Below are 13,086 nucleotides of genomic sequence, written 5' to 3'. Positions count from 1 at the left end.
TTGAGCCTGTTTCCTACAACACGTATAATAATTGTAACAAATCATCTTGAAGGTAAGAGAATAAGGAAGGTGAGTGACCAGCCACAATTTCACCAGCAAATAAATGGTCAATAGCTCTTGAATGTCAATATGACTGTCCTATCAGATGTTGAAAATGTACTCACCCAGGCAGTCTGGAGGAATAAACTACTGACTCAATAATGTACCACCAGAGCACACAAGTATTCTCTGAAACACTCAACCTTCCCATATATATATATATATATATATATATATATATATATATATATATATATATATATTTGCTTTATAAAAAAAGGTGAATTTCAATTAAATCTGGAGAAATAGGAAATTACAGTGAGATAAACCCATATTTCTAAACCCAAGGCAATCAGAATTAACTGCTGAAATCCAGGCTGTATTTTAGAGTATCTAGTATATTTTAAATGCATATGAGAAGTACATCTCTTAATGCATGTTTAAGGGAAAAAGTTCAACTTTCTGAAACTAGATTTGTTAGTAATTTATCAGGACCTTCTTTTTGCCCCAAGAGATTAATATTTTTCAGGCAACAGGATCCACAAACCAATATTATTCCAGTTGTTCCATAATGCCAGCTGCGGAGCAGAAGACAAATGGGATATCTAGAACATGCTAGTTGATTAAGGGGTATCTTAGAAAGATTTAGATTACAATCTTTTTATCCTGAATACATTGTAAAGCAATTACAGAAATTCAAGTCCTGAGTCCATTGACTCAAAAGTCCATTGTGAATAGTATTTTTTAAATAAACACTCAGAGTTTGCCTATTTTTAGGACACATAACTTTGTCCTGACCAATTTACAAACCATAGCATGAGGGGTTAGTTTACTTTGCTGAATACCGAATGCTCTATTCAGCTAGAAACAAACCTATTCTCTTCTTAGTCTCTGAAAGCAAGCAGCTTCTACCTAATGATTTCATGACCTTTCCATTAAAATCATCTCATAATGCAAAAGTCTAAGATTCAGTTCTCAGTCATGGTTCTGTGATAGGAAGTCTTTTCCTTCCAGAAGTTCCCTTCTTCCAAAACATTAATGTGATGATTATAATGATAATGAATATTTCTTACCTTATTCAAGTAGTTTTCTATGTGCAAATTTTTTATGAATCTAAACTTACTTTTAAAAATCCAAGGGGATTTCTTTTTAAAAAAAATGTGTAACTAATCTTTTCATAAAGCCATGGGATTTTCCTTAAAAGGAAAATTAAGTTCTTAATTTATCTGCTTTGGTAAGTAGATACCTTCACTTATTATAAATACTTAAAGTATTACTAATATATGGGGAGTGATTAATAATACACAATTGTTTTACAAGAAGTGAGAAATAAGGTTGGGTAGGGGGGAGGCCTTCCCCTCCACCTGGTCTGTTAGTATGAGTCTGTAATCTCATGCATGATATATATTTGAATACACTGGATCTATTTAAAATAAGAGAAGTCTAATTAAATTGGAAGATAACCCCTTCTGGATCAAGGGAAATTTTCTTGCTGCCCATTATTATCTTTTCAATATGGCTTTAAAAGAGTAATATTTAATCTCATTATTCTTAACATAAATTATCCTTTATATATTTACATTTACAGATAGGTATAAACGTATATATATATATACACATACATACATATATGACATTTTATATAGCATATTTATGTGTGTGTGTATGGGAGGGGGGTGTTGACAAGAATTAAACTTTGCCCGAGCTCTGTGTTTCTAGAAAACAGATGGTTAAGTAGCCCCTATTTTTTTGCGTTCCATGAAATGGGCACTGCAAAGAACTACCATTCCCCGTATGACTTAGCTGAGACTCAGGATGCGCTGCTTGTTTACCAATGCAAAGGCCAGACATAGACGCTCCAAGTTCCATTTCAGAAATGATGGAGCTGAACTGGACAAAATACCTACTTCTTTGACTTGGCCAAACTTTAGTTAAGCTTCTCTCCTTCCTTCATGCCCCTGAACTTGACCCCTCCCCTAGAATACAGCCCCTTCTTAATGGCCTCTGAGGTTCACACCAGCCAGACACCAGTTCTGTCTAGCTTATTTGCCCCTCTCAGTAAAAGAAACCTTCTTTTTCCCTGACCTTTGAGAAGTTTACACATTTTATGGAAGGAGCATTCTCCCTATTTAAAGCAGCGGTACCGTTCCCCATATTGCAATAATAAAATCTCTCTTTACCTCAATCTGGATTTGTTTTTACTTGACAATGTACACACCACACTTACATATACTTTCAGAGAAATGAGCTCTTATTGCTCTGATTTGGGTTAATAAGGAAATTAGATAGCTGCATCCCAGCGTCGTCTCCCTAGAATAACAAGGAAAGAAGAGGAGCTTGTGTCTGAAAAGTCTAAAAAGGCTATGAGAAATGAAAACGAAACACCTTTGTTATCAATATTTTCTTTCCACGTGTATTATTGTAGAAAATAGTTAACATAGTTAATCCATCAAAGTCTCACCTTAAACTAAGAACCTGTGTGTAAGAAGCAAATTTTCTCTAAAGAAAGTTTTCCTGCGAGAAAAGTTAAGACCCTTCATAACCTCACAAGTTGGAGACAAGTCCTCTGGTCTATGATGCATCTATTCATTAGGATTCTGCCACTTGTGAATTATTCAGAATCATTATTAAATGCTGCTTTCATCTGGGGGGGAAAAAAGTACCTCCTAGAGACACTAAATTTAGTTGTACTGGAGATAAAGTAAAGTGGTCTGTGCTTCCGTAATGTGTCAACAGCCTGGCTTTTATCTCTACTAAACTCCTGGGCAGCACAGCTGGGATGCAGCCACCCAAGGTAGAAATCTGGACACCACGCAACCAACCTGCTTATTGCTAAGAAGAACTAACATTCCATCTATTATGTTTGAAATAATGTTATAGATTCGTGACTTTTTATTATGATAGATGCACTGATTATACTTTTTAAAAAAGAATTTATCCTTTTCTCTAAAGCTAATACAGCTACTATTCTATATTATATAATTCTCTCTGAATCTTTTCATCTTTAAATCACAGAGAGCTCTCAAAAAACAGCCTTACAACATCCTCCTCTGCAACTACGAGCTGTCAAATGCATTTTATGGATACACATGGACACAGAACGTTGCTGCAAATTATTTTTTTAGACGGTGGGTGATTAGATTCACTTGTATTTAACAATATGACTCATGACCAGATTTGATCTAATAACAAATCAGCTATGATGCTAACGAGTGGTAATTAAATGAGCCGGGCAGACATTTTAGAACTCCCCAGACCAAGCTGAGGAGGTCCAGCACATCTTTATTTTGATTTGTTTTCTTTTCATCATTATTTTCAGATTGTTTTGGCAACCAGACTTAAGTATCAAGATACAAGGCTGGGTTTTGGAATCCATGAAAGGCTAAAGATATTTACTCTCTGCTCAATTTGTACTTCCTCATAGAAGACTTTCCTGACCTCTCCCATTAGGTCAAATCCCAGTACACATTCTCAGTCATGCCATGAACTTCTCCTTCACGGCACTCATCACAGAGACAAATTTAACACACAGGGTGTGATTATTAAATGACTGCCTCCTCCAATAGACTGCCAGCTCCACGAGACCAGGAGTCCATGTTTTTATTCGCCAGTACACTCCCAGGCACACAGCCTAGCACCCTGTAGGAACTTACAGATATTTGTTGAATGGCTGAATGTGGCTTAACAAAACAAACAAAAAAATTACCATTTGTCAAATTATGGATTAGAAACCTCTTTTATGCTTTGTACCTACTTACTTATAAATGTTAGAGTGGAAATAAATAAAATTAACTTCTTGAGATGGGAGATGAAGTTCTTTTTTTTTTTTGCACTAATACGCCAAACAATAACGAGGCTTTCAGAAAATGTATCTAGGAGTACCTTTTCAGACACCTAGTCCAAGTATAAATATATCAAACTTAGCTTATAGATGCCTTCTAACTATACATTCTTCACTTCCTAAGGTCTAGCAACATATTCTTTTGTGTACGAAGGTAGCAGAACTGACACATGAGGTTGGAGTTGTTTTTCTAGAACTGATCCATTCATTATCTCTCACCTGCCACCTTCTTCCTGGTGATAAATGGCATGTGTTATAAAGCAGCTGGCTGATATTACAGGTGAGTCTAGGGCTCGCTAGGTTGAACGAGACTAAACTGGCTACCACTATACCTACAGACCTCAACTTTGGCATTGTTGTTATTTTGCCTTTCCCAGTTCCAGTCACCGAACATTTTCAACAAAACAAATACCATACCTGCTTGCCAAAATTGAAATATTTTTTAAAACATATAATACCCCAGAAACATATATTAAAAATCAAATTAAAATTTACAAAAGAAATAAATACAGTCTAAAAAAGATATAGACTAAGTTGATATACAACATTCCTTTCACTAGCTGTTGGGTACACTTAACCTAACAACATAAGAAATTCTTTAGGTTGGTAGGTAAGTTTTTGAGCAGAGGAATATGCCAGCTGGCTAGATAGGCAAACAGGCAATCAGGTATATCTTGAGGTAGTAATTACTTATGTGGTCCATTCTGTGCAATTTGCTTTTTACTATAGAGCACTTAATCTATGGAGTTTAACAGACTGTAATCTATAGTTGCAGAGCAGAGGAACTTCTGTGAGTTACAAATTGAATTTAGTTATCAAACCTTCTATAATGTTATTTGAATATTTTCACTGCAGGGAAGCTTTGCAGAATGAAACAATGGATAAAAGATCATTTAGTTTGCAAAAAATTCCCAACAGAAAGGCAATATTGCTAAAATGTCAATACTACCAAAAGTGGTCCAAAGATTCAATGCAATCCCAATCAAAATCCCAATGATGTTTTTGCAGAAATGGAAAAACTGACCCTAAGATTCACATGGAACCTCAAGAGACCCTGAATAGTCAAAACAATATTAACAAAGAAGAACAAAGCTGGAGGACTCACTTCCTGATTTTGAAACTTACTACAAAGCTACAGAAATCAAAACAGTATAGTGCTGGTATAAACTCAGACATACAGACCGAAGGAGTATAATAGAGAGCTCTGAAATGAGCTCTTGCATATGTGGTCAAATGATTTTTGAAAAGAGTACCAAGACCATTCAATGAGAAAAGACAGTCTTTTCAACAAATGGTATTAGGAAAACTGGACATTCGCATGCAAAAGAATGAAGATGGACCCTTACCTAACAACATACATGAAAATTAACTTGAAATGAATCAAAGATCTAAAAGTTAGTCTTAAAACTATAAAACTCTTAGAAGAAAACATATAGCAAAATCTTCATGACATTGAATTTGGCAATAATTTCTTGGATATGACACTCTTTAGTGTCATAGAGTATATCATTAGAGTATAAAGGCAACACACAAAATGAAATAAAATATTTGCAAATAACATGTCTGATAAGGGATTAATATCCGGAATTTAGAGAGAATTTCTGAAACTCAACAACAACAACAAAAACCAATTAAAAAATGAGAAAAAGATATGAATAGACATTTCTCCAAAGATATACAATGGCCAATAATAACATAAAAAGATGCTCAGCATCATGAATTGTTAGGAAAATGCAAATCAAATCTACAATGAGATATCACCTCACACCCATTAGGATGGCTACTATCATAAAATAGAACATAAGTGTTAGCGAGGATGTAGAGAAATTGGAATTCTTGTGCGTTGGTGAGAATGTAAAATGGTACAACCAATGTGAAAAACAATATAATGGTTCCTCAAAAAAATTAAAAATAGAATTACCATAAGCTCCAACAATTCCACTTCTGGCTGTAGACCCAAAATAACTGAAATCAGTGTCTCAAAGAGATATTTCGAAATCCATATTTATAGCAACATTATTCATAAAAGTTAAAACATGACAGTGTCCAACTCTCCATCAACAGATGAATAAATAAGGAAAATGTGGTATATATTATTCTGCCTTAAAAAGGGAGGACATTCTGACATGTTAAAACATGGATGAACCTTGAGGTCATTATGTTAAGTGAAATAAGCCAGTCACAAAAAAAGACTGTATGATTCCAGTTATATGAGGTACTTAGAGTAGTCAACAATCATAGGGACAGAAAGTAGTCAAAAATCAGAAGTAGAAACAAAAATCATAGAAACAGGTAGTTACCAGGGCCTGGGGAGGAGTAAATGGGGAGTTATTGTTTAATGAGGGTGGAGTTTTAGTTTTACAAAATGAAAAGTTATGGAGATGGATGGAGGTGATGGTTTTACAACATTATGAATGTATTTAATACCACTGAACTGTACACTTAAAAATGGGTAAGATGGTAAATTTTATGTTGTGTGTATTTTACCACGATAAAAATAAAAATCAGGAATAGAATTCCCAACAGGATGATAAGTATAGACCATCCCATTTGGAAAGAGCAGTCAAGAAGGGAGAAGAGAACAGTGTGGGAATCACTGTGGGAGACTGTGTGAAGTACGAATAGGAACTCAGTACAATTAGGGTTGCTAAGCACCATGGGTTAAAAAAAATCAAAATTGGGGGGAACAAAGCATAAAAGAGACTATATATATATATATAGAGAGAGAGAGAGAGAGGGAAAGAGAGAGAGAGAGATTCACACTATTGATAAACGACAAAAGGAACAATGTATTTAAGCAATATGATGTTGTTAAGCCACAGAAAAAGACTGAAAACAACATACAATCATAAAATGGAAACATCTGTAAGAACTCTAGCAATCATAAAGTCTGATCTCATTTTTAGGTGAGAAAATCTACCCCCAGTGAAGATAATTTTTCAAAAGTTAATATTAGTTAGTTGCAGGTTTTTAGACTCAGAGTCCAACTTCCTATAGCTCTAAACTCTCAGATAATTTAAATTAAAAAAAAAAAAAGTGGGAATTTACAGCCTCTACATTTGTTATTTTGCCTGTCTCATCAGAAAGTATTTTCGTTAGAGTTGCCATAATTAAAAGCTTTGTTTAAACTCTTTGAACATTGATTTTTTCAAGGTTGGTAACTTAAAGGCTCTCCCTTTGCTTCCCAGGAGGCTCCTTTCTCCTCAGGAAAGCCTAAGGAACTTACCCATAGGGATCACACCTCTCATTTCTAAATCATCTCGTTTATTATTCAAAGGAAGAAGATGCCAGGACGTCTGTTCTAACAGCTTGGGTGATTAAGGACAGCTTGGGGAGCTGAGAAGCAGAACTGAGGCAGTGGAGATGTGGGTTGAGGAAGGAACAGGAAAGGGAGTTTGGCCTCCGCAAAGTTTTTGCTGGAGGCAGGACTCTCCAACTTCCTCTGTCTCCTGAAGATGTGGAAGCTGGCAATGTCTAGACAAAAAGCCAGTGAACAGTGAAGCTGTCCAAGAGAAACAGGAGGAAGTTGGCTGAGTTCTCAGTGTGGGTCCAGGGTCTGGCCTTCTGCTTTGGTATTTTTTTGGTAATAGTTTTGTTTTGCTTTCACATCTCAATGGTATCTGTGCAGGGGCTCAATTGCATCCACTCACTCAGGGGTGATCAGGCCCTGGGGAGTTGAGTCATGCTATCTAAGCCCATAGGAGATGAATGGATAAAACAAAAAAAGAAGTTAAGTGACTCATTTTCAAAAAGAAATGTGACTGCCAGGCATATGGGACTAGTTATGCCACTTGGTCAACCCATTTTTATCTCCACTAGAAAAGTATACTTGAAAAACAAAACAAAACAAAAAAAAAAGAAAAAAAAAAAGAAAAGTACACTTGGGAAGCCAAGTTAAGTACAGAGTTGTTTGATGAACAAGAAGAATCGATGGTCTCAAGCTATACTCTTAACGTACCTTTCTGTACTGTAAGACTACACTGCCAAGGTGATTGGAATACTCCTGTTACCTGGACAAGACACTCACTGCCTTGGATTAAGTAAGATAATAAATATAAAGCACTCGGTACAATACCTGATACATAGAAAGCGCTCAGTTAATGTAAGCTATCATTGTTATGCTGCTATACATACGCTGACAACATAGCATAGCGGATTAGATCCATTGAGTTAGAACCTTGCTCTATCACCCACTATCTATGTGCCAATGGGAAGGTTACTTAATCTCTCAAGCCTCAGTTCCCCTCTCTGTAAAGTGGGTGTAATAACAGTAACTTTACAGGGTCACCCTTAAAATTACTTTAGCTATTGTATGAAAAGTACCGAACAGCTCATTCTAAGCACTGAATGCTCCTATTCCTGATAATAGAAACAACTACTTACATAGCACTTTGTATATACCAGGCACTGGTTTGTAACTCATTTAGTCACTAGTTATTAACTAACTTCATCTCCTTATGACCCTATGAGGAGGGTATAGTTGAGGGACGTGTCACTGGTAGATTATATTCACCAATATCTGCACCCCTTTCTCTGGAAGTATACACTAGCGCTACTCCACTGCTGTCGCCTTTGACCATTGGGCTTGCCTGGGCCAGCTGAAGGTGCCTGGAAGGGGCACGTGACACTACTTGGCAGAAACGGTTAAAACCAATTTGCGCTTCCCTACCTCTAGGACTGTAGACGTGTTTACCGCACTGGAGGCCCCACTAGCCTGAGTTTCTAAGCAGCGCTTGCTGACCCGTGATCACTATACAGTGTGAGCTAGAAATAAATCATCGTTTTAAGCCACTGAGATTTTCAGAGTTTTGTTACCACGGCACAACCTAACATATCCATATCAGCTGATTCAGAAGCATCGAGACAAAAGGAAATTTTCCCAAGTCCACACAGCTAGAAAGTATCTGGCTCCAGAGTATACTCTTGACCACTTTGCTTTATGTTTCTTAATAATTGATAGTAATGTCAATATGAAGAATAGTTTATTACTAATGCATTGTTGTCCTTGGAAGTCTGTTTCTAGACTTCATAAAATAGCTGTTCTTTTCTGAATCAATTGGCTCAGGAGGAAACCTAGCCTTCGTCCAGCTTCTACTGCAACAATAGAGAGCCGCTTTCAGAAGCACTGTTGAAACTCTCCACGGACAGTATGGAGGACACCGGACATGTTCCCTCTTTATATAACCCCAGAGCAGCTCCCAGCGGCACGATCCCTACAGCTGCCAGAAGAGCCTGATTGGACGTCCTTTCCCCCAGCACATACGCGTAGGATCTCAAATAATGATTTAAAATATCTATGGCTGTCCAGTTAAAGATGACTCCATTGTTGCTGTTGGTCTTTCAGACAGTGATTCCTTTCTTCATACTTATTTTCCCATTAGCCCATCACCTTGTCTGCCTTATTCTTTTGTCTCTCAACAACGAGCAGAGACGTCAAATATATCTGCAGGTTCTATTACACTGGCATCCAAGTAATTTCCCTTATGTAGTAAGATTACCCAGAGATGTGAGGGTCTGAAATTTGGGGATTGAATGAGAGACTCTGCCTGGGTTAGAAAGACAAGTACCCAAATAGGAGAAGTCAGATGCTTCAGCCTCTGCTCTTCCCAAGAAAATGAAAATGTTGTCAAAATAAAAGCAGAAGGAGGAAAGGCTTAAATGGTGATTAACAGCCGAAAAGTTAGGTGGGAAAAAGATTAGGCGTATCTACCAAACATAAACCTATAAAAGAGACCCAGTTTTTTATGGCACACGCTGCAATGCATTAGATTATAAACTTTCTTCAATATTATTTTTATGTATCTCTGCTTGACACTTCCAGCCTGCTAAAATTGATTTTTCATCAAACTTTTAAAAATATAAAGATAATGGAGTTTAGTTCCTTAAAAGAGTCAACAGGCCAAGTTAGAAAAATATATTATTGGGAAAGCTTGCTGAAATGCTACTTTGGATTCTTTCAAATTTCAGTTTTATAGGTGTGACCACCCTACAGTGAAGTTCTTTTTGTACTTAAAGAGTCAAATCACTCTGGATGGAGTCCAAGAATTTCAATGAATGCCACTTCACAGCTCATTGTGTGTTATCAGTGATACAGTGCAAGTTCATCTCTCTCCCAAGACTTCCAAAATTAATGCTAACTGACTACAATAAGGTTGGCTTTGCAAGTGAAGTTGCAGTGTCTTTTTCTGGAGACTTAAAGAACAGGAAAAATTCCCCTTATAAAAGTTCAATATAATGGTAGGAACCAAACAAAACTCATTTCTGACGGACGTCATGGGAAAAAAGACAGATGAAAGGAACTGCTAATGTGTGAGGATGGGGTGAGATGCTTATCTGCTCCTATGATTATCTGGAAAAGATACTGAAGACTGAGTCATGAGACACGTTTCATCATATCATCCCAAATGAACATGTTGGATATTGAAGAAGTTCAATTTTGTGCTTAGTCGGGAAAGAGAAAGAAGGGGCGAGGAAAAGGATCATTGCCATATGGCAAAAGTGTGGGGAAATGTGAAAGATCTGCTAAGCAAGGCCTTGCTCTGCACTCATCGTACATGGTGCTAAAACATGAATTACAGAAATATATACGGGAGCTTCCAGAAACATCTTGATTTCAGCCTGAAGCTTCATCCTTGCTGGATTCTAAGTCATGATCTTTGGCTTAGAAAATTGGGACACTGTTATTGTAGTTCACATGCATTATATTATAGAGCTATTCGTCTTTGTCTCTGAAAACTTTTTCTCCATCTTCCCTGTCACTTGCTAACATCAGATCAATGTAATACTAAATTTCAGAAAACATAATGTATTTTTCAGTCTTGGCTCAATTTTCTTTAAAGCCAGTGTCCCTCTCCACCACTCCATGCTGCCAACCGCCATTTACCTGAAGGCCCATTCCTCATTTTTTCCAACTCCTCCCTTTCTTGTTGGAAATTATATTGGAATTAAATAGTTTTAGCTGCATGAACACATATATTCATCCAATCTTGGTCAATCTCTAGTCACTCCCCCTAAAGAGTGGGGAGTACTTGTATAAATCAGTGTGTAAGGAAACCTTTTCAGTAGGCAATGCAGAATTTTATAGGTGATCCGGGCTGTGTCCTTTAATTCAGTGATTATGTCTTACCAGTGTGGTTATTACTATTTCAACCAGTTGTAACCCAATGTAAATTGACTCTAGCAAACTTAAGAGAAGGGGCATTTGTTGCAAGACTTTTAAGGAGCTCTGAAAAGCAATAGGAGGGCTAGAGAATAGAGCAGGAACTGAGAGCTCCAAATTCAAGATACAAGAAATAAAGGAAGAATCTCAGGGAAGAGGATCTTCTTAGAGGCACCACTGGAATAAACAGTCTCAATCAGAGTCCAGTCTCTTTGTCTCTCAGCTAAAATTTTCAATTTCAAGGAGGTCATTTGTCCAGTACATGGAAAAGGACATCTGGTTAACAAGCCCACCCAACTGTGATTTAGATCTTTTGTATGTATTATCTCATTTAATTTTCACTAAACCCCGGGTATAGATATTATTATCATCCCCAGAGAGGTTACATAACTTGACTAAAGCCTCACAGCTATCAGGCAACCTGCACACAGAGCCTCATCCTGCTCTAGATTGTCTGGCCTCAGTCATGTGGATTGAGTTTTATAGGAGCAGGAGGACAGGGTAGTGGTTAGAACCATGGGCATGAGTTAAAATCTCAGCTCTGACGTTTACTAGCTGAGGGCAAAAAACTCAAACCTCCCTAGGCCTCAATTTTCTCATCTGTGAGATAGAAGAGTCACATCAGGGTCAACATAGTTGTTGCAAAGAGGAAAGGGGAAATGTATATAAACTAATAACCATGAGTGCTTGTCACATATTAAGTGCTGAATAATCAATGGCCGTTATTAGTTATATGTCCCCTTGCATACTAGTCCTGGAGGCCCAGGTATTACTCTTTTGATATTTGTATCCTAATACCTTTCCTAGTGATTGGCACATTAACAATCCCACATAAACACCTGTTGAATGGAAAGCATTTGTATCAGGGTTCACGCTGCCATGTTGTACTCTAGTGTTATAATAAGCTTCTCTTTATATTAATGTGATAGCTCCTCCATGCCCGTTAAGCAAATGCTGCTCCTCTTCGCCCACCCCAACCCCTGCCCCAGACTGTTAACTCAAGGGGTCAGAGTCTGTATCTCTTTTGTTCTCCCTGGATGCCCAATGCCTAGCACAGAGCCCAGGGCATAGTAGGGCTTAGCAAATTGAATTGCTAATAAACACTTGGATTTTTAATAATCACTTGTGATAGCCTTACAGTTCACCTAGCACTTCCACACAAACATGTGCAGCATCTCTCTGCAGTGCAGGTTAGAGACACAGGCTCTAGAGCCAGACCACCTGCATTCAAAGTCCAGCTCCACCATTTACTAGCTCAGTGACCTTGGGTAATATGCATAAGGTTGCAATGCCTCAGTTTTCTCACCTGTAAAATGAGAATAACAACAGTATTGGGTTGTGAGTATTAAAATGGTAATTAGTATAAACCTTATAAAACAGCACCTGGCAAATAATAGTAGGTATTCTTTAAATGTCAGCAATTATTAATTTTGTTTGTAGCTCTTTTTTCCCCAGCACACTATCAAGAAAAATTATTCAACTGCCTAAATCCTTTCTCCATTCATGTATGAAAAGTGGCATCTTTAATCCTAAAATTAATTAATCCTAAAACTAATTTTCAGCAAAGCAAATCATAATCTCAAGAAATTGACTTCCGGAGCTATTTGCGAAAACAAATGTATTTATAGAGACTATTCTTAAACTAAAATAATCCTAAATGGATCCAGGTATTTTGTAGTTTAAATTTCTTCCAAATCACTTGTGTTGGCTCTTTCTCCCACAACATTTGGCCTTATTCTTTCCACAAACAAGAACAGCCATATCGACTTGTCCAGAAGTGTTCATTTGAGTAAAAATACACACACAAACACCAGGCAGGGGACTAGGTGTGCTGTCCTCTGCCTTTACCACAAATTTCATTAACGGATTATGGCATAAAATGTGTCAGTCCCAGTATGTATGTCCCCCATCACTTACAGCATGAACCTAGTGAATTGGCCACACATTACTTAAAAATTGAAATCACTGTATTAAACATTGATGCTTCCCCATGCCCGGGACAGCGGAGGAGGAGAAAACTGAAGGCAAAGGGGGCACCTGGGCATTT

The 13,086-nt window shown here is 37.3% G+C and overlaps 1 protein-coding gene across 2 annotated transcripts in view; it reads right to left on the bottom strand.

Moving 5' to 3' along the window:
* The window catches only part of PLCL1 (phospholipase C like 1 (inactive)), a 301,735-nt gene that overhangs the window by 25,517 nt on the left and 263,132 nt on the right, over positions 1-13,086 (bottom strand). The window lies entirely within an intron of this gene.

The sequence above is a fragment of the Rhinolophus sinicus genome, chromosome 17 (assembly GCF_057876585.1).
Source record: "Rhinolophus sinicus isolate RSI-liver-muscle chromosome 17, RSI-T2T, whole genome shotgun sequence".
In the NCBI taxonomy this organism is placed as follows: Eukaryota; Metazoa; Chordata; class Mammalia; order Chiroptera; family Rhinolophidae; genus Rhinolophus; species Rhinolophus sinicus.
Note: the sequence above shows the minus strand (reverse complement) of the source record. Positions and strands in the feature narration are given on the sequence as shown.